The sequence below is a fragment of the Saccopteryx bilineata genome, chromosome 3 (genome assembly GCF_036850765.1).
Source record: "Saccopteryx bilineata isolate mSacBil1 chromosome 3, mSacBil1_pri_phased_curated, whole genome shotgun sequence".
In the NCBI taxonomy this organism is placed as follows: Eukaryota; Metazoa; Chordata; class Mammalia; order Chiroptera; family Emballonuridae; genus Saccopteryx; species Saccopteryx bilineata.
Window position 1 is genome coordinate 82,305,461 of NC_089492.1, and position 21,297 is coordinate 82,326,757.

The 21,297-nt window shown below is 42.1% G+C and overlaps 1 non-coding gene and 1 pseudogene across 1 annotated transcript; both read left to right on the forward strand.

Moving 5' to 3' along the window:
- The first annotated feature begins 10,868 nt into the window (after window positions 1-10,868).
- LOC136329894 (protein Red pseudogene) lies at window positions 10,869-12,759 on the forward strand (annotated as a pseudogene).
- A 7,617-nt stretch (window positions 12,760-20,376) lies between these two features.
- Window positions 20,377-20,505, forward strand: LOC136332825 (small nucleolar RNA SNORA69). Its single transcript, XR_010730957.1, has one exon. It is a non-coding gene; the product is annotated as a small nucleolar RNA SNORA69 (small nucleolar RNA).
- The last annotated feature ends 792 nt before the right edge of the window (window positions 20,506-21,297 follow it).

Below are 21,297 nucleotides of genomic sequence, written 5' to 3' on the forward strand. Positions count from 1 at the left end.
TTTAATCCACTCGTCCTCTGACGGACACTTGGGCTGTGTCCAGATCTTCGCTATTGTGAACAATGCTGCTATAAACATGGGGGTGCATTTCTCCTTCTGGAACCGTTCTATGGTGTCCTTGGGGTATATTCCTAAAAGTGGGATGGCTGGGTCAAAAGGCTATTCGATTTTCAATTTTTTGAGTAATCTCCATACTGTTTTCCACAGAGGCTGCACCAGTCTGCATTCCCACCAGCAGTGTAGGAGGGTTCCCTTTTCTCCACATCCTCACCAGCACTTATTCTGTGTTGTTTTGTTGATGAGCTCCATTCTGACTGGTGTGAGGTGGTATCTCATTGTGGTTTTAATTTGCATTTCTCTAATGATTAGTGATGTTGAGCATTTTTTCATATGCCTATTGGCCATCTGTATATTCTCTTTGGATAAGTGTCTATTCATTTCTTTTGCCCATTTTTGATTGGATTGTTTGTCTTTCTGGTGTTGAGATTTACAAGTTATTTATAAATTTTGGTTATTAACTCCTTATCAGATGTATTGTCAAATATGTTCTCCCATTGTGTAGTTTGTCTTTTTATTCTGTCCTTATTGCCTTTGGCTGTGCAAAAGGTTTTTAGTTTGATATAGGCCCATTTGTTTATCCTGTCTTTTATTTCCCTTGCCTGTGGAGATAAATCAGCAAATATATCCCTGCGAGAGATGTCAGAGAGCTTACTGCCTATGTTTTCTTCTAAGATGCTTATGATTTCACGCCTTACATTTAAGTCTTTTATTCATTTTGAGTTTATTTTTATGAATGGTGTAAGTTGGTGGCATAGCTTCATTTTTTTGCAGGTTGCTGTCCAATTTTCCCAACACCATTTGTTGAAGAGGCTGTCTTTACTCCATTGTATGCCCTTACCTCCTTTGTCAAATATCAGTTGTCCATAGAGCTGTGGGTTTATTTCTGGGTTCTCTGCTCTGTTCCATTGATCTGTATGCCTGTTCTTATGCCAGTACCAGGCTGTTTTGAGTATGATGGCCTTGTAGTATAGCTTGATATCGAAAAGTGTGATACCTCCCCCTTTATTCTTCTTTTTTAAGATTGCTGAGGCTATTTGTGTTCTCTTTTGGTTTCATATAAATTTTTGGAATATGAGATCTATATCTTTAAAGTATGTCAATGGTATTTTAATTGATATTGCATTGAATTTATAGACTGCTTTGGGTAATATAGACATTTTAATGATGTTTATTCTTCCTAACCATGAGAATGGTATATGCTTCCACTTGTTTTTATCTTCCTTGATTTCTTTTATCAATGTTTTATAATTTTCCGAGTACAAGTCTTTAGTCTCCTTTGTTAAATATACTCCTAGGTACTTTATTTTTTTGGTTGTAATAGTGAAGGGAATTGTTTCCTTAATTTCTCTATCTGACTGTTTATTGTTGGTGTATAAAAATGCCTCTGATTTCTGAGTATTAATTTTATATCCTGCCACTTTGCTGAATTCATTTATCAGATCCAGTAGTTTTTTGACTGAGACTTTAGGATTTTCTATATACAATATCATATCATCTGCAAATAATGATAGCTTTACTTCTTCTTTTCTAACTTGAATATCTTTTATTTCTTCTTCTTGTCTGATTGCTGTGGCTAGGACTTCCAGGGCTATGTTGAATAAGAGTGGTGAAAAGGGGCATCCCTGCCTTGTTCCTGATCTTGCTTTTAATTTTTGCCCATTGAGTATGATGTTGGCTGTGGGTTTGTCATAGATGGCCTTTATCATGTTGAGGTATGTTCCCTGTATTCCCACTTTGCTGAGAGTTTTGATCATGATTGGGTGCTGGATTTTATCAAGTGCTTTTTCTGCATCTATTAAAATTATCATGTGGTTTTTCTCCTTCCTTTTGTTTATGTGATGAATAACATTGATAGATTTGCGAATATTGTACCAGCCTTGCCTCCCAAGAATAAATCCCATTTGATCATGGTGTATGATTTTTTCCATATATTGTTGGATCCAGTTTGCTAATATTTTGTTGAGGATTTTAGCATCTATATTCATCAGGAATATTGGCCTATAATTTTCTTTCTTTGTGTTGTCTTTGCCTGGTTTTGGAATCAGAATTATGCTCACCTCATAAAAAGAGCTTGGAAGTCTGCCTTTCTCTTGAATTTTTTGAAATAGCTTGAGAAGGATAGGAGTTAGTTCTTCTTTAATATTTGGTAGAATTCACTTGTGAAGCCATCTGGCCCAGGACTTTCTTTGTTGGGAGTTTTTTGATAACTGTTTTGATCTCATTTGGTGTAATTGGTCTGTTTAGGTTTTCTGATTCTTCCAGATTAAATTTTGGAAGATTGTATGTTTCAAGGAATTTGTCCATTTCATCTAGGTTGTCTAGTTTTTTGGCATACAGTTCTTCATAGTATTTTCTTACAATCCTTTGTATTTCTGTTGTGTCAGTTGTTATTTCTCCACTCTAATTTCTAATTTTATTTATTTGAGTCCTCTCTCTCTTTTTCTTGGTGAATCTAGTTAAAGGTTCATCAATCTTGTTTACCTTTTCAAAAAACCAGCTCCTAGTTTCATTGATCCTCTGTATTGTTTCTTTGGTCTCTGTCATTTATTTCTGCTCTGATCTTTATTATTTCCTTCCTTCTACTAGCTCTGGGCTTTACTTGCTGTTCTTTTTCTAGTTCTTTTAGATGCAGGGTTAAGTTGTTTATTTGAGCTTTTTCTAGCTTCTTAAAGTGTGCCGGTAGTGCTATGAACTTCCCTCTCAGTACTGCTTTTGCTGTGTCCCATAAATTTTGAGTTGTTGTATGCTCACTATCATTCATTTCTAGGAATATTTTTATTTCTTCTTTGATCTGATTCTTAATCCATTCATTATTTAACAACCTGCTATTTAGTTTCCATGTGTTTGAGAATTTTTGAGCTTTTCTGTTGTGGTTGATTTCTAGTTTCATGCCATTGTGATATTATTTCAATCTTCTTAAATTTGTTGAGACCACTCTTGTGCCCTACCATGTGGTCTATCCTAGAGAATGTACCATGAGCACTTGAAAAGAATGTATATTCTGCTGCTTTAGGGTAAAAGGTTCTGTAGATATCTATTAAATCGAATTGGTGTAGTGTGTCCTTTAAGTCTGCTGTTTCTTTGTTAATTTTCTTTCTTGAGGATCTATCTAGTGATGTTAGTGGGGTATTAAAATCCCCTACTATTATAGTGTTGCTGTTGATCTCGCTCTTTATATCCATCAAAGTCTGCTTTATATATTTAGGTGCTCCTATATTAGGTGTGTAGATATTTATAATAGTTATATCTTCCTGTTGGATTGCTCCCTTTATCATTATGTAGTGGCCTTCTTTATCTCTTACTATATTCTTTGTTTTAAAGTCCATTTTGTCTGATATAAGTATTGCTACCCCAGCTTTTTTTTCATTTCCATTTGCATGAAATGTTTTTTTCCATCCTTTACCTTCAACCTATGGGCATCTTTTGTTTTAAGGTAGACAGCATATGTACGGGTCCTGTTTTCTTATTTATGCAGCTACCCTATGTCTTTTGATTGGATCATTTAATCCATTTACATTTAAGGTTATTATTGATATGTAGTTGTTTATTGCCATTTTATTCTTTAAAGCTGTATTCCTCTTTTGCTATATTCTTTTCCCACTTTGATCTGTTTACACTATGCCCCTTAACATTTTCTGCAGCATTGGTTTGGTTGTAATGAATTCCTTGAGTTTTTTTGTCTGGGAAACTTTTTATTTCTCCTTCAATTTTAAATGATAGCCTTGCTGGATAAAGTAGTCTTGGTTGTAGGTTCTTGTTCTAAATTACTTTGAATATTTCTTGCCATTCCCTTCTGGCCTCAAGTGTCTCTGTTGAGAAGTCTGATGTCATCCTTATGGGGGCTCCTTTGTAGGTGATAGCCTTTTTTTCTCTAGATGCTTTTAATATTTTCTCTTTATCACTTAGCTTTGGTCTATTAATTATGATGTGTCTTGGTGTAAGTTTCTTTGGGTTTCTTTTTAGTGGAGTTCTCTGTGCTTCTTGAATTTGTGAGAGTTTCTCCTGTATTAATTTAGGGAAGTTTTCAGCTATGATATGATTGAACAAAGCCTCTATCCCTTGTTCTTTCTCTTCTTCTTCAGGAACCCCTATGATGCAGATGTTATTTCTCTTCATGTTGTCACAGAGCTCTCTAGGAGTTTCCTCAGACTTTTTGAGTCTCTTTTCTTTTTTCTTCTCTGCTTTCATTCCTTCATTCCAGTTGTCCTCCAACTCGCTGATTCAATCCTCAGCTCTATCCATCCTGTTTTTAATTCCTTCCATTGTGGTCTTCATTTCTGATATTGTATTTCTCATCTCCGACTGATTCGTTTTTAATATTTCAATATCCTTTTTTATACTTGCTATTTTTTTATTTAGATGTTCATGATGACCATCCATTGTTGTTCTAAGATCCCTAAGCATCCTTATAATCATTACTTTATTTTTTTCTAATTTTGTAGAACTTCTTTTCTTTTTTTTCTTTTTTTAATAAATTTTTATTAATGTTAATGGGGTGACATTAATAAATCAGGGTACATATATTCAAAGAAAACATGTCTAGGTTATCTTGTCATTAAATTATGATGCATACCCCTCGCCCAGAGTCAGATTGTCCTCCGTCTCCCTCTATCTAGTTCTCTGTGCCCCTCCCCCTCCCCCTAACTCTCTCCCTCCCTCCCTCCTACATCCTCCCTCCCCCCACCCCTGGTAACCACCACACTCTTGTCCATGTCTCTTAGTCTCGTTTTTATGTTCCACCAATGTATGGAATCATGTAGTTCTTGTTTTTTTCTGATTTACTTATTTCACTCCATATAATGTTATTAAGATCCCACCATTTTGCTGTAAATGATCTGATGTCATCATTTCTTATGGCTGAGTAGTATTCCATAGTGTATATGTGCCACATCTTCTTTATCCAGTCTTCTATTGAAGGGCTTTTTGGTTGTTTCCATGTCTTGGCCACTGTGAACAGTGCTGCAATGAACATGGGGCTACATGTGTCTTTAAAGAAATGGAACAAAAAATCATCAGATTTATATGGAACTATAAAAAACCCCGAATAGCCAAAGCAATCCTAATGAAAAAGAATGAAGCTGGGGGCATTACAATACCTGACTTTAAACTATATTATTGGGCCATGATAATCAAAACAGCATGGTATTGGCAGAAAAATAGATACTCAGACCAATGGAACAGAATAGAAAGCCCAGAAATAAAACCACATATATATGGTCAAATAATCTTTGATAAAGGGGCCAACAATCATTATTTTAAACTCCGCATCTGGAAGTTTGATTATTTCCATATCACTCAGTTCATCTCCTGAAGGTTTCTCTTGTGGTTTCATTTGGATTGCACTTCTTTGTCTTTTCATTATGTCTGGGTGTTTGGGTGTTTTCTTTATAGAGCTGGTTGAGTCTAGGCTTGGTGTTGTCTGCCTCCAGTTTTTACTTGTGTTGTTTCTAGGTTTTCTTGGGTTGGCATCAGCTATTATTTGTAATCCACTTTAGGATTTGGGCCGCTTTGAAGTCTTGATTTGTTTGTTTTATTAACAGGTAATTGTTTTGTTTGCTGATCTCAGCAGGGGGCTTATTTGAAACTGTATCCAGGAATGCCATGGATGTGACCTGAGGCTCTGAAGTCCTCTTCTGCCAGTTAATCTCTCTGGGGGCGGGTTGCTTTCTCAGCTTCAGTAGGGGGAGGTGTATCTCAGATCTCCATGGAGACCTGAGTTACTGCCCCTCCTCCCCACTTTCTTGTTTTCAGCTGTGTCTTGTTGTGCTGATTGGAGCTGGAGAGATGTCTGTATCTCTGTGACTTGGAAGTACTTTTGTATTTTGCTTTGTGGAAGGATCAGCCCCTCCCCCAGTTATGGCCACCTCCAGCACTGAATGAGTCAGCTTTTCATGTCATCACCTATATTCCTCTCCCCCTCACCATCCATCTCTCTCTCTCTCTCTCTCTCCTTTCTTTTTGAAAGACAAGAGGGCCCTTTCAACACATTTCCTTCCCTGTTTTCCAGGCAAGTGGCTGTGAGCAGTATTTACTGCTCTTTTCTTTGGAGTGAGAGCCCAGCCTCATCCCCCACCCCCGTTCCTGTAAGCAGGGGAGATTCAGGCGCTCCCTACCAGGTTTGTTGTGGCTTCTTCTTTGCTCCTTGGTTTTTGAAAGCAGTTCTTGTAGTCCAGATTTGGTTTTTCATACTGATTGTTCATAAATTAGTTTATAATCCAGTTCGGTGGTGAGAGCTGGGAGTCTGTGCGTCTGCCTACTCTGCTGCCATCTTCAGGTCTCCCAGTCCTATTTCTTGACATGATTAGCCAACAGGTTCCTTAAAGCCTGAGGCATTTACTTCTGCTGACTGCTCTTCTCCACATGAAATAATCTCATGGCTTGTTAAACGACCTCAGGTTTCAGTGACCGTGAGGAAGAGCATTTGTGGGGCTGGGACTCTCCCTGGGCCTGATGTCATAGCACATAAGTGGGTGTCTGTATGATCCCCTCCAAGGTCATTTTCCCTATAAGGAACCTTCCTATGCCTGTTAGGGACCCTGTGCACAAAGAGGTACCCTCAGCAAAGTGTTGACTTTTTGCAAACAGAAGTGTGAAAAAGATGAAGTAATAAGCACCGCAGGTTGTGCAGTGTGACCTGGACACATGTGCAAGATTCAAGCCATGTGCAGGTGAGCGGAAATCCATCAGTAGCATTTACACCCCTCAGCCTCCTCCAGACAGATGCAGACAGTCTGACCAACAGTGCTTCTCCCAAGCACACTGACCTCACCTGGTACTCACCTGAGGACTGTTCACAACATGAGAGCACGTCCTGGACCGCTCACCAAACACTGACCTCTCAGCCATAAGATCAGCTCCTACCTGGGGCTGTGACATAGCATGTCATTATTTTAAACAGAATTTTAAATGGGAATAAAACATCATGACAAAAGCTGTAAGGCTGTTATGTGTCACTGGGAAAGCACAATGCATAGACATGTGCTCTGAGCATCATGCAGGATTCAGCTGTGGATCTTCTTCACGGGCAGATGCTATTGAGTGCATGATTCCAAGGAGAAAAATACAAACTTACTCTGATACTAAGCACATCTGCCCAGGCTTAGCACCAGCAAAGTGCACCAGCAGCCCATTACCATGAGGAACCACTGCAACAATACTGCTAACACAAACCATCTGAATCATGAGCTGTGAGAACAATGGGTCTCACTGAACAGACTCCACTGTGTCTTAGGACAACTTAGGCATAAAAAAATAACTGCTTGGTATACCTTATATATGTAATAACAACCTAAGCTTGTGAAATAAAAGTGTCAAAACAAATCATCTCAGCACCTGGTTCTTCTAGTTACCATTGCAGGGCCCCTCTGAGCTCCCAATTCCTTATCTGATACCCTGAAGCACTCCATCACAACTCACAATTATTTGGTTTATCTGTGCCTCTGTCCATCTCCTCAGTAGACCATACACTGTGCAAATGTAAGGATTATGCCTGTCTCAGGTTTCTATAGAACCCCTGTCATCTAGCACAGGGCCTGTTATAGATACTCAATACAAATATTAAATAACTTTTTTCTTTAACAAGTAATACTGGGTAAGCCCTGCCCAAACCATGAGTCTGACACTCCAGTCACCCCCTAACACCTTATTCCATTACTCATTGTCCCCAATCCAGGGCTGACATAGCCCCATCTTACTCTCCAACTAGGCTTTTCTCTTTGGTTCAGCACCCATCCTCCCAGAGAAAGCTCTAGTATCATCATCCCATGCTACAAAACAACAAATTATTTACACACTAGGAGCTCAACTGGTCACTCCTATTTGAAGCAGTTTGATGATCTCTGTAGACTTAAAAAATAATTCCTCAAGGAAATTCACTCTTTATCATAAAACCACAAAGGGTTTGATCAGGTCCAAGAAGGTCCACTTAGTGATGATGAGGGCTGTAGTCTGTGTGCTTGCTCTGTGGCAAGTTCTGTGTCACACAGTCCCCATGAATTTCTTCATTGAATCCTCACCACAATTTGAGTGGGTAGGAACTATTACATTACACTCTTCATTTTAAGAATTACAAAACTGAGGCTCAAGATATGCCTGGGACTTCAAGAAGACCAATCCAGGGAACCCTCCCTTCATTCAGTCAGAATTGACTGAGCACCTACCATGTGGAAATCACTGTCCTGGGACCCTGAGCATGCAGTGCTGGCAGGGTTTCTGTTCAAAAGTAGTTATAATCTGGAGGAAAAACAGACAATAAACAAATAAACACAATATAGAGTTAGAAATTGCAAAATCCCCAGAAAGGGCAACAACAGACGGCCAAGAAAGGGTAAAAAGAGAAGCAGCAGAGCTGAGACAGGTTCCCATGAAAGGGAGAGAGCATGAGCCTGTAGATCGAAGTCTGGGGGAGAGCAGCTCGGGGAGGGTCAGCACGGGAGGCCTGGGCGGAGAAGCTGGTGACGGAGGCCACCCCCAGTGACAGGCTGGACTTCCTATGCAGGGAGATACAGGCAGGGACAGAGCACTCAAGACCCTTGGGACCTGGGAAGGAGTTAGGAGTCTGGGAAGTCACAGATGGAGGGGAAGCAGGACAGGGAGGAGGAATCAGGAGAGGAGGCAGGGAGGGTATCATCTCTTTTAGGGTCTTAAAGTCCCCTCCGGCAGCCTGTGGGGGTCGTGCGTCCAGACTGTGACAAACCAACACCTGTGTAGCCCATGAAGTGAGGACTACCTGTCATTGCATCTCCTAGTTACCTAGTGCCCATTATAATCCAGGTACTGGAGGTGACATGATACCTGATGTAAATATGCTTCTAGAAGTCTCAACAAAACATTTCCTTTATATTGTCAAAATGCTTTATCCACAGTACACCATAAAAACTCACAAGTCATTAATTGCATATGTTTATCCTTTGAATATCAAATCTCACACAGATGTAAAAATCAAGCATCTGGACAAAAATTACTCCTGATACACTTGATCTCCTAAGAATCAAACCTAGGTACATACTCCCATTCGTGTTGCAACAGTGACGCCCAGTGGCAAGTTTTCTGAAGTGCATTTTCAGAGAGAAAATACAGTGTGACAACCTTCACAGAAGATTTGTACACCCATCATTTCAAAAGCCATCGCTAGTACGCACAGCCATAAGAGTCTGAGAGGGTAAAGAAGAAAATTGGTCTGTGAATAGTTCCAGTTGCATTCTATTGTTACAGTGAGTGCTTGCAGGACACCAGCAGAAAACAAAGCCAGATGGGGTGGTCACTTGCTGTGTCATGAGTTGAAACCTTAGGCTTCCCAGTAACTCACCTTATGCCACTGTTTAAGCTTGTCTGCTGAAGCATAGGCAAGTGCTTCTGCACAGCAGCATGACACTTGTCCCCCGGATGAAGAAACAAACATGGAGTGCAGTGCCTTAGGAGGAATTGTTGCCGGTTGCAGGGGGATGACTGTATAGTTCAAAACATGCAGGCGCTCTGGAAGAGACTACCCCACTGATGCACTTGCACAGTCACCTCAGGAGGAGGCTTCACACAGTGTTTTAGTTCAGTGCAAACAGCTAAAATTCAGGCCTGCGAGAATCAAGCATATGCGTTGGCCCAGCTGAAAATGTGGGTGAGAGTGCCATGTTAGAGATGTGCCATTGGCCCCAGCCCTTCCTGCAGCAACAGCAGAGAAGTGACACTAAATGAGATGAGTGTGGCCCAAGCGAGAGTCATCTCTGCCACAGGCACAGGTAACATGATCCTCACTAATGGCATCTTTCTAATTCAATTAAATCAAGATTTTACTGAGGCTGTGCCTTTTGGTGGTGGGCAGGACTAATAAAGGGACAGACCGAAAAAGAATGTCTGTCGTGGACTGATGTACTTAACCTGCATCATCTGTCTCCATTATTCTCCAGCCTTCTGAGATCACCCTGTTTTATTGAAAAGCTGTCCCAAGCCCCCACGCCATATTGTGAAGAAACACTTTATCCCTCCATCCCTTCCTCCCACCACGTTTCCAAATGATGCTTCCTCACTTTCACTCCAGCTAAAATAAACTAAGAAGCAGGAGCCCCATCCAGGAGTCCTGCTCCCGCTCTGACCCCACCTCACCCCCACCCTGTGTCTATGACATTTCTCATTAGAGCAGCTCAGCCCTGCTCTCATCCATCCCCTGCTTCCCAACCCACGCCCAGAGCTCCATCTGTTCACAAACAAGTGGCTTGTGATTTATAGAAACAGGAGATGACTCTTCCTATGAGTAATTAAGGCACCAGAAGGTTTTCCCCACAACTTGCATATGGTGCATTGAAACACACCTAGACACAGTGGGCTATCTATCAGAAGTGATGTTTTACCTCTTCCACAGAAGAAAGTGAAACATACTCTACCGAGTGAGAAAAAGGAAGTCACTGAAGCAGGTGTGAACACCCACTTTGGAAAACAGGCCTTGCATCTCTGCACAGTAATCAGAGAACTTAACATAGGTCAGGGTGGACGGCGTGAAAGCTGGGGAGCTTCCAGTGTGGGGGGTGGGGCACAGTGGTGTGCTGTAACAACCTACTCTCTGAATTTGGATATGAATGCTGGTTAATCTTCTCATTCCTATTAATGAGTAAGACCAAAATGAAACAATAGGGATGAATGATAAAACTTAAGCCATTGGTCAATTTGAGCAACTCTTCTACTAAAACAAAAAGGTATACCAAATTATGTATTTTGGAGTCTACACCATTCTTTTAGTTATAAAACCAAACTTTAACTGTGAAGTTTTCTTCTTCATGGTACCCATCCATTTAAAAACAAATGGTAGGGTTCCGAGGTGCATTGTGGGGAAAAGGCTGTCGCTGCTTTGTTGTTGTTGGAGCTCAGTTCTTGCTGACGTTGAAACACTGCAAACGAAATGCCGGAGCGTGATAGCGAGCCGTTCTCCAACCCTTTGGCCCCAGATGGCCACGATGTGGATGATCCTCACTCCTTCCACCAATCAAAACTCACCAATGAAGACTTTAGGAGGCTTCTCATGACCCCAAGGGCTGCACCTACCTCTGCACCGCCCTCCAAGTCATGTCACCATGAGATGCCAAGGGAGTACAATGAGGATGAAGACCCAGCTGCACGAAGGAGAAAAAAGAAAAGTTATTATGCCAAGCTTCGCCAACAAGAAATTGAGAGGGAGAGAGAACTAGCAGAGAAGTACCGGGACCGAGCCAAGGAACGGCGAGATGGTGTGAATAAAGATTATGAGGAAACGGAGCTGATCAGCACTACAGCTAACTACAGGGCTGTGGGTCCAACTGCTGAGGCGGACAAGTCAGCTGCAGAGAAGAGAAGACAGTTGATCCAAGAGTCCAAGTTCTTGGGTGGTGACATGGAACACACCCATTTGGTGAAAGGCTTGGATTTTGCTCTGCTTCAGAAGGTACCAGCTGAGATTGCCAGCAAAGAGAAGGAGGAGGAAGAACTCATGGAAAAGCCCCAAAAGGAAACCAAGAAAGATGAGGATCCTGAAAATAAAATTGAATTTAAGACATGTTTGGGCCGCAACATTTACCGCATGCTCTTCAAAAGCAAGGCATACGAGTGGAATGAGCTGTTCCTGACAGGCCGCATGGCCTATGTGGTAGACCTGGATGATGAGTATGCTGACACAGACATTCCCACCACTCTTATCTGCAGCCAAGCTAATTGCCCCACCGTGGAGGCCCAGACCACGCTGACTGCAAATGACATTGTCATCAGCAAGCTCACCCAGATCCTTTCCTACCTGAGGCAGGGTACCCGCAACAAGAAGCTCAAGAAGAAGGATAAAGGGAAGCTGGAAGAGAAGAAACCCCCTGAGGCTGACATGAATATATTCGAAGACATTGGGGATTATGTGCCCTCCACAACCAAGAGACCTCGGGACAAGGAGCGGGAGCGATATCGGGAACAGGAGCGTGATCAGGAGAGAGAGAGAGAACATGACAGAGAGCGGCAGTGAGAACGAGATCGAGAGCGGGACCGAGAGAGAGAGGAAGAGAAGAAGAGCACAGCTACTCTGAGAAGCCAAAAGTGGATGATGAGCCCATAGATGTTGACAAAGGACCTGGGTCTGCCAAGGAGTTGATCAAATCAATCAATGAAAAGTTTGCTGGTTCTGCTGGCTGGGAAGGCACCGAATCGCTGAAGAAGCCAGAGGATAAGAAGCAGCTGGGAGATTTCTTTGGCATCTCCAACAGTTATGCTGAGTGCTACCCAGCCACAATGGATGACATGGCTGTCGACAGTGATGAGGAGGTTGATTGCAGCAAAATGGACCAGGGTAACAAGAAGGGGCCCTTAGGCCGTTGGGACTTTGATACCCAGGGAGAATACAGCGCGTATACGAACAACGAGGAAGCTTTACCCAAGGCTGCATTCCAGTATGGCATCAAAATGTCTGAAGGGCGGAAAACCAGGCGCTTCAAGAAAACCAATGACAAGGCAGAGCTTGATCGCCAATGGAAAAAGATTAGTGCAATCATTGAGAAGAGGAAGAAGATGGAAGCCGATGGGGTTGAAGTGAAAAGACCAAAATACTAATCTCCATTTCCAACTCCAAGGAGTCTTTACAAGGTTATGGTCCCCACTGCTTGCTTTCTACAATCCTTGAAAAGTTGTAAGGTTTTTTATTTTAATGAATGTATATAAAATATTTCTGCATAATCATTTGGTTCCATTAAAATTGGTTAACCTGCAAATTTAATTAATTAATTAAATAAAATAAAAACAAATAGTACATGCTTTAAAGTATTAGACTAATATAGCAGATTCTGTCATCTTTAACATGCACATTAGAGTTTCTCTAAACTTCTAAAGCATAAATGAGATCATTTTCCTTTCTACCAATAAATACAATTTTATGAATATATTCTCAAGTGCTTCCAGTCTGATTTCATTACCAGAAGTAACAACCTACTTCTGTCATCTTCTTAATGACGATTTTCATTAGGAAGATAAGAAAAACCATTGCGTTCAGACGCTCAGCATCTCAGATGTAACTCCCTGGCAAATGTTTCCATCAATTCCTCCTGTTTTCCCATTCAACATTAATCAACCCCTTCCCTATAAATATGCTACATTTCATTTAGAAATCATGTGTAAAGTTAATCAACTCCTATACCCTCTTCCATTTTCGGGAACAATTTTGGAATGCATCAGAAGAACACAAATATTAAAGCCGTAAATGTATTTCTAAGTGAATTTACAGTAACATTTCGTTCATTTAAAGCCCTTCCACACAAAAGAAGCGCAGTGATGGAAAGACCCCAGCACTCTGTAACAGTGTCCTGTGGAAAGGCTTTTCAGGCACACCTGAAGAGGAGAGTAGGAAGACCACCTTCCCTGGGTTTGGGCTATTTCCTGCAGCCCCTCAGCTACACAGAATGGTTCCAGTTTGATCTTTTCCAGTGAACATCCAGACCTTTCCTCCCAGAGAAAACTCAGAGCAGCAGAATCAATTTTCCCACTTAGCAGTAGTTTCTGGCCTCAGCCCACCATCATCAGATCTGTGTCAGTGTTCTAACTGGTCAGGCCTATGTGGAATGGCTATCACAGTGGGCATCAGAATGCCTCCTCCAGGAGTCCCTATGGGAGGAAACAGAGGTTCACAGCAATGGGGTCTGTATCATTTGTTCCACAAATATGCTCCAAATCATTACCCAGTATCAGGTACAGGCTAAGGGTGCCCCCTGTCCTTGTAGGCTGTAATTCCTTGGAGATTGTTTGCTCCAACATTACTACTGTCATTTAAATGTCCACGTGAACAATACTTTGATATGCTGGCTTCTCAGTTCCTGAATTTGATTTTCCGGAATAAGACACTGAACGGAGTGCTTGGCTGCAGTTTATTTGAGAGATGATCCCAGGAGAGTCCGTGAGAAGGGTGGGACATTTGGGATTCACAACAGTCCTTTCAGAACATGTGAGGACCATCACTAGCTACAAATTGTGCTCCAAGTCCATGCGGTGGCCTGCCATGCCTTAACCCTCACCCTCTGATGTCTTCACCCTCTGTCACCTCCCACTCCCTGAGGCCAGAAACCAGGCTCCTTGCTAACCTGGCGCAGGTCCTGTGAAGTCCCTTCTCGGGGCCTTTGCTCCTGCCATGCCTTCCACCTGAACAAGGCCCTCTCAGATCTTAGTGCAAACGTTACCTTCTCAGTCAGTCTGCCCAGACTGCCTGTTTGTCACTCCAAACCCTCCAACACCGTACCATCTTCTCTGCATTATTTTTATCCACAGCACTTATTTCACTTCATTTTATTGTCTGTCTTCTCGCACTAAAGTGTGAGCCCCAAGAGCGGTGGGTGATATTTGTATATTTTACTCACTTCCATACCCCAAAATAATGCCTTGTACACAGCAGGCACTTAGTAAATAAATACTTGTAGGTGAATTAACAACAGCAGAAATAAGAAGTCTGTCACTATAAATAAGCTATCTCAACAGGGAGCACCATCAGCCCAAAAGGACAAGTCTGACTCTCTGTCTGGGTCTAGCCTGTGAATCCCAACCAATGAAAAGTTCAGGAAAGCATTAAAAAAAAGACCTTAAGGAGTTTTAATTAGCAATGAAGGATATCTTTGAGGAACTTAATGCAAATGTAATATTTGTAGAAATAGGAATTGTGTGATCTAGAAACCTCTGAGTGAGTGTTAGGACATTAATCATTTAAAGGTCAGATATATGTATGCATATACATTGAGTTACATGTAATTCAATATATGTGATAATTCAATATGTGATATAATTGATTGTTTTTCTATTTTATCATGCATCTCTCCTATATATGGGACAGGAGACATACATACTAAAATTGAAAAAAAAATTCTGTCCTGCAGTCTTTGAAAGAAGTCTATAGAAAGAAAGTAAACTTAGAAGACCAATAAAATAGGTATGTGAAAGTACTTTGTGAAGTTTAAAAGGAATAAAGTTAGAAAGAATGTAAAATACATTTTTATATCTTTAATATAATGTAAAAGTAGGTCAGGAGGCAGGGTTTACCATGGTGCCCCTGAGAGGACAGGCAAACAACACACACAACTGACAGACTGCTGGCTGGGTACAGTAGTGTGGAGGAAGAGAAGACCATTCAGTTCCATAGTTAATTAGGAACAGGAAAATGCTGGTCTCCAAGTCCACTGCAGGCCAATGGTTCTACAATGTTAGCGACAGAGGAATCACCAGTTCCTGCTCTGGACCCAGGTCCCTGTCCACCTCCAGGTGCATTTGCAGGTAGGTGTTCCGGGCCCAGGGTCTACACTGAACAGCCCCACGGGCAGCTCCAGTGGTGTGTTCAGAGAGTTGGGCTTCTGAAAGCACTGCTCCAAGAGATTATCTCGTTTTCTAACTCCATTGTTAGGTGCTCTCTTAATAATGGCCAGAAGGTGGCATGCATAACACGAATTCTAAACTATGTGCCCACATGAGTTAAGGAGTTACAGTACCACAGGTGTGTCTGTACTTACCAGAGGGGGCAGCATCAAAGTCAAATGAAGGTTTGAGAAAACAGGCAGGAAGAAAAGCTACACGGACACAATCACCATTACCACCTGGCCACAAACACCTGATGGGAGAACAATTCTAAGAAACCTTTCTCAGAATGAAATCCTAGGATTGAAAGCATCAGCTGACATATTATGCTGGAGTTCTTTTTCTTTCATTATTTCTTTCTTTCTTTTTATTTTTAGATTTTTGATTGTTTGCTTGCTTTTTAAATATCTGTAGCATCTTAAATTTTCTCTTTAACCCTTTGAGTAGTATGAACAAATGTTCACATATGTCCTCATGCCTCCTGACCATCCAGAGTACAATCATATAAAAATTTTTATTTTAAAAATGTGTAAGGCAACATTTAAAAAAAATCAAGTGTATGTTCTTGTTTCCATAAATTGGTTATCAAACAAATATGATTTTAAGTTAATAAAACTGTAACTGGAACTAATTTTATTTTTTGGAAAAAACTCACTAATCAAAGGGTTAAATGGTAGCGATAGGAGACTAAGCTCTCAGGGCATTTTATTTCAACAGTTCACACAATACAATCTTTGTGAGGCTTCTCCATGCCTACCAGACAAGCCTCCAAGGTCAAGGATGTGAAGAGGTGGGTGTTTCATCATCAGAGACCCTCCTCCTCCCCAGTGACAGGAGGAGACAAGGCACGAGTGAACACAGGGGCAGTGGCCTGGAGGACTAAGACATAGCAACCTGCCCACCTGCTCCCGTGTCCGGCATCCTGTGAGGGAGGCCAGTTACTGTCTACCCTGCACAGCAGCCTCGTCTAGTGAGCAGCTGTCACTCATCCCAGTATAAATCTCTGCTGTGACCCCTGAGCCTGTGCTGCGGTTGATTCAAGACAGCTCCTGAATAGTCAACAAGGATACATGTAAGTCCCCTGTAAGGAGCAGTACAGTTTTGGCTCCTCACAAAATTTATTAAAATTGATACAGACTCTCTGCATTCTTATCACCCTCTGCATCTTCCCTGAGGTGGCGTTTTTTTAAAAAAAAATTCTCTCAAAAAGAGAAGAGCATTTCCCTAAAGATTTGAAAGCATAACCTCTCAGTCAAGTTAGCTGAAAATAATGCCAGACAACTGACCCATGGCCTGAACTGCATTGGTCACCCAGAAGAAGGAACGTGAAGAACAGGGACAGCACTCACGATGCTGCTAGTGAGAGAACAGAGATAAAGAACACCTGCACTTGGCTTTGCATGAACAGAAGGCTCAAATTCCCAGCCAAAAAGAAATAAAAAACAGTGTTGACAACCCACTGTCTCAGGAAAGCAAATCCTCATGAAAGACGGCACTATGACTATCTGGGTTCAGGTATGCTGGTCTTTTCATCTCCAAATATGCTCATTGTAAACAGCCAGTGTGTGACGTGCACAGATGACTCAGGGAGTGACTCACACAAGTCCCCAAAGAATGTGGGAGCCCTGCCAGCCACGGAGAGAAGAAACTAGGCAGCCAAACTGGATCGCTAAGACTGAACTGGTTATACATGCCTAGCCTCTCCGACTTGTCAAACATGCAGATGAAGACAAAGCAAGCACTGTTGTCTATGCACTGCACCGGGACAACAGGCTCCCGGCTAAGAGTACCAAGGGTCTGTGACCCAAAGAAATAGCCCCTGACATTTACAACCCTACTAAACTATGGCATTGAATTGTGAGGTTCTGGCCACTGCTGCCCCCCAGCAGAGAAGTCGCAGTTTCTGTGTGTCCTCTGACACAGTGCCTCTCAAGTTTCCTTGCATGTACAAACCACCTGGGAACCTTCTGCTCCAGGGAGAACAGCCTGAGACTCTGGGCATCTGAGAGGCCCCAGGTCTCCAGTGCTGCTGGCACGTGCAGCTAGTGGTAGGGTCACAAAGAGAAGCTCTGAGGAGTCACAGCAGAGACTGTGGTCCTGGTAAATCGTTCTCGCTGGTGATCCCCACAGCACCTTCTGCAGACAGCTCCGGCAGCATTTAACCAGAACACAAGTAATTGCACATCTTGTCCTTGTAAAGATGTGTACAAGTATTTATATAATTTCCAGTAAATGCTACAATATTTATTTTACTGTTTTAGATATAAAGTAATCTTTATCAAAGTAGGAAAGAACTTACTGAAGAGGAGATACCAGAATTAAGGAAAAGACTGAAAGACATATAAGAAATGAGTCAGAATATGAAATTAAAGGCAAATATTTGAGGTTCAAAGATGTGAGATGGCAAAATGAATGGGATCAGGACTAGAAAATCAGCAACAAAACAAAGGCACAGCTGGCAGGAGAGAAAGTCTCCTGAGTCCACATCCTAGGGGCCCCCCTGAAGCAAACTGCTCACACTGGGAAGTCCTGGCCCCAGCCTCTTTCTCCACTGGGTTCTGAGAAGCTGATAAGCGTATATTCAGTCCCTGAGGAAAGACAGGGACTAACTGTCACCCTCCAGTCCAGTGTTTATAAAGAACACCCATCCAATCATCACAAGTCCATAGCATAGGGAAATCCTTTCAGAGGTATCATTCCAATTCCTTACAGTAACTCCTCAATTCTCCACAAGGAACATTTCCTCTCAAAACAAAGTTGATATTTGGTACTGTAAAGGACAAGGTTTGGGTACATCTTATTTTAATCATCCACTAGGAAGAAAGTCATAATATTCATTCTTACAAAGCAGCTTATGTCAAAATTTGGTGTGTTTTGAAATCTAGTTAAAGAGTAATTTTTATTTGTACTACACACAATAACCTTTCACCTAATTTAAACAATTCAACATTTAAGGGTAAACTAGCACCATAATCCCAAAGCACAACTCCCTCATAATCCAGAGAGAAATATAGAAATGGCACGTTCTCTTCCATCTCAGAGAGTGAGAAAGAAGAGAGGCCCCAGGATGTGAAGCACAGGTGACAGGACCTGAGGCCTGCTCATGCAGCTTTAAATCACCTTCAGGAGAACAGCAGGTTCATGGGACGTCAGGACAACATGCTGGGCCAGTACACTCAGTCAACTGGACACATACATTTCTTTATTGTCTCTATTGTCTGTGACACCCCTTCACCCCACCTACAACATCCACAAGCACGAGTTAATAAAGCCAGACAGCAGAGTCAGGACTTTGTCTCTCTCCTTCACTGCCATGTCTCCAGCACCTAAAACTCACTGAGTGTCCAATGAACAAATACCCTGCTCATAGGTTACTAGATTCACCGCTCTCTACCACGTGGGGAGGGCCTGCCCCTTTGAGAGGCTGGCAGCTGTCCAGCTGTGCCAGAGACTGAGCTGTTGACCTAATTCACAACCATATGGCTGCACTCAGGCCATGTGCATATGCTCAACACAGGGCTGCTTGGCTCTGCTGACCACTGGGTTTAGCTATCATTTGTCCAACTTCAAGAGAAGAAATATATTATTTATTGGATAGGCTCAAATACCAATATTTTTATCATTAAACCTTTTAATTTTAAGTGCACTCATTAGCATCAGTAAGGTTGTATGTTTCTTTCTACTGTCCAACAAGCAAAAGCACAGGCACCACGGAAGGGGCCAGTGAGGAAGGAGGGCCCGGCCACCTCACCACTTACCTGTCCAGGAGACCTTCTCAGCAGCAATAGTGTCCCCAGCGGCCACCCAATATGAGCTCTGACTTCTCACTCCTTTCCTCTCCTAGTATCTGTGGTCCAATTAAATGTCCCGGCCTGAGAAGGCAGGTATGCGAGGGCCTGTGTTTGGCAGAAAGGACGCTGAGCTCCCCTAAAATGCCAACACTTCCTGCTTCCCTTTGTCCTCACAGAGCCAATAGTCATCTGCATGTTTCAGAGGGCCAGAGTCCGCCACATGCACCCGGTGAGGCCACTTCCCCTGTCCTTGCTGCACTGCCCAAGCACCTAACACTGGAGACCAAGGAGACCCACGTTCAGCTTCTTGGGGCCTTTCACAGTACCTCAGAGGTGGGGTTGCAGAAGCTTGAGGACATCTGCCATAATATGCAGTATGCCTGGAGGTTAACGACCAGTGCCACAGGGCACTCTAGAGAATGACCCCACTAAGTGACCATACTAATTCATTTAGGCCACTGCTGATCTCAAGCGTTGTTCATACACTTAAAGAGAGAGTACAGTCACTTTAGAACAGGGTTTCACAAGTGTTTATAATACATACCATCCAGCAATCACACTCCTTAGTGTTTACCTAAAGGAGCTGAAAACTCATGTTTACATAAAATCAGCACATAGATTTGTATAGCAGCTTTATTCATGATTGCCAAACTTGGAAGCAACAAAAGATGTCCTTCAGTAGGTAAGTGGACAGAAAGCTGTGGCCCATCCAGACAATGGGACATTAGTCGGCATTAAAAAGAAATGTGCTATCAAGCCATGAAAAGACAAAACAGAATCATAAATGCACATCGCTAAGTGAAAGAAGACAATTTAAAAAGTCTACATACTGTGTGATTCCTACTCTACGGCATTCAGGACTTGGGGGCTCAGGGGTGGGGGAGCACGGAGGACTCTTAGGGTAGTGAAAACATTCTGTGTGACACTATAACGATGGATCCATGTCATTATTCATTTGACCAAACTTGCAGAATGGACAACACCAGGACTGACCTCCAATATAATGCAAATTCTAATGAACTGTGGACTCTGGGTAATAACGATGTGTCAGTATAGGTTTATTGATTGTCACAAATGTACCATCTGGTAGGGGATGTTGATAATGACGGAGGCCGTGGGCAGTGGCAGGGGTGTATGGGAAATCACTGTACCTACAGCTCAATTTTGCTGTGAACCTTAACCTGCTCTAAAAAAAAAATAATAAAAAGCAGGTTGCAATTACAGTGCTTCATTGTGTGGAAGTACTGCCATTTATCCTGCTGAAAGAAAACCGTGTTCATTTTTTATTTTGCCTTAATGCAGGTAAAATCATGACAGACTAACATGGACAATTAGGGAAAAAAAGAAAAAGAAAAAATAATCAAGTATAAATAAATAAGTAATGAAAGAAAAATCATATTCTTCAAGAAAAGGAGAAGGAAGATGCCTCTTGTCAGGGAATTATTGGCACTTTATTTTCCCTCCCACTGAGAACACAAAGGCAGCAGGGCCACATGCCACAATCAACAGACCACAATCAGGAATGAACGATTGCCACTGCTGAGGTGAAGAAATGGGCGTGTGCCAAGCAGGGTGCTGGACGCCTGTCCTTCCTTCCCCTGCTGGCTCAGAACACCTTGCCAGGTGCTTATAGGGAGGGTGCAGTCACACCCTTCCCACATCTTAAAGCCTAGAAATACATTTTCCTGAAAAACCTTAATAAGCAACAAAGTTACTCTACAGTCAAGCGAATTGGAGGTGGTATGGAATTCATTTTAAATTGGACATGAGGTGACTATTTTCAGAGCCTATGAAATGGTTCTGTATTTCAACCAACACTCAAAGAATTTAACACCAAGCAAGGTTGAAACCTTTTTAAGACACTGACAAAATACCTGAGTTGCCTACTGGAGCAGAAGGAGGAAACAAAGCAAATAAAACAAAAAAACAAACAAAAAAAAGCCCAGAAGACAAAAACAAACAATAACAAAACCCGTTACCTCATTCACTTTTAGACAAGAAGTGTCTCCTTCCACCCCCCAGATTCTGGTAGGAGTCCATCCTGGTCGTATTCCCTGCAGATGCAATAATGTATATGGCGTCCCCACAGTGAAGGTTGAGTGGATCATCAGTTTGCTTTCTATGT